Below are 1,029 nucleotides of genomic sequence, written 5' to 3'. Positions count from 1 at the left end.
TTAGGCATTTACAGGAAAATGGGTGTACCCAGAGACCATAACATCAAATGAAATAAATCACACACAGAAGCTTAAATGTCTCATCGTTCTCTTATATTAGAAATCAAACATTAAAAATAAAGTGCAAAATAAAGACAGTAGAAAAAGATGGGGGAAAAGTTATTATAATCCTTTGTGAACAGTGTATATAAGGGACCAAGGAGATGGCTCAGTAGAATAAGCACTTGCCTGGCAAGCGCAAGGGCCTGAGTTCAATCTTTATTTTTATTTATTTATTTATTTATTTATTTATTTTGTAAAGGACAGGTTCTACAGGATCTCACTATGTACATCAGTCTCATAGTGATCCACCTGTGTTCAGCCTCCCAAGAGCTGGGATTACAGGTGCCCCATGCCCAGTCTCAGTTGCAGGCCCAGGGACTGAACCCCCAGCTTCTGTGCTTTGCCTAAGCAGGCACTTTAATCTGCTGAGGTATTTGGCCAGCCCTGTTTTGTTTTGGGGGGGGAGGGAACCAGGGATTGAACTCAGGTCCTTGCCCCTATTTAGCCATCTCCCTGGCCCCTAGTGGGTTTTGTTTTGCTAGCTCAGGCTGCCTAAATGGCGGCCTGGTGCAGCATGTGGAGCTGGGGATCAACCGCGGTCCTCTGCACTTGACTGAATTTGCCCAAGCAGGCCCTTTAAACAACTGAGCTAACCTGCAAGGCCCCTTGAGTTCTTTTTTGTTTTTTTGGGGGGGAACCGGGCCCTGGTGCTTGCCAGGGAAGCACTCATTCCACTGAGCCATCTCCCCCTTGCCCCCCAGTTCTTTATATGCTGTAGATACTAAGTTTTTTTTGGAACTGGGACTTGAACTCAGGCCCTTGCGCTTGCTAGGGGAAGCACTCATTCCACTGAGCCATCTCCCCAGCCCCTAGATACTAGTCTTTTGTCTGAGGAATCACTGACAAAATTTTCCCCCAGTCTATAGGTTGTCTGTTCACTCTGTTGGTGGTTTCCTTTTCTTTCTTTCTTTCTTTTTTTTTTTTTTT

The sequence above is a fragment of the Octodon degus genome, unplaced genomic scaffold (assembly GCF_000260255.1).
Source record: "Octodon degus isolate 3935 unplaced genomic scaffold, OctDeg1.0 scaffold00156, whole genome shotgun sequence".
Lineage (NCBI taxonomy): Eukaryota > Metazoa > Chordata > Mammalia > Rodentia > Octodontidae > Octodon > Octodon degus.
This window is presented reverse-complemented; position numbering follows the sequence as displayed.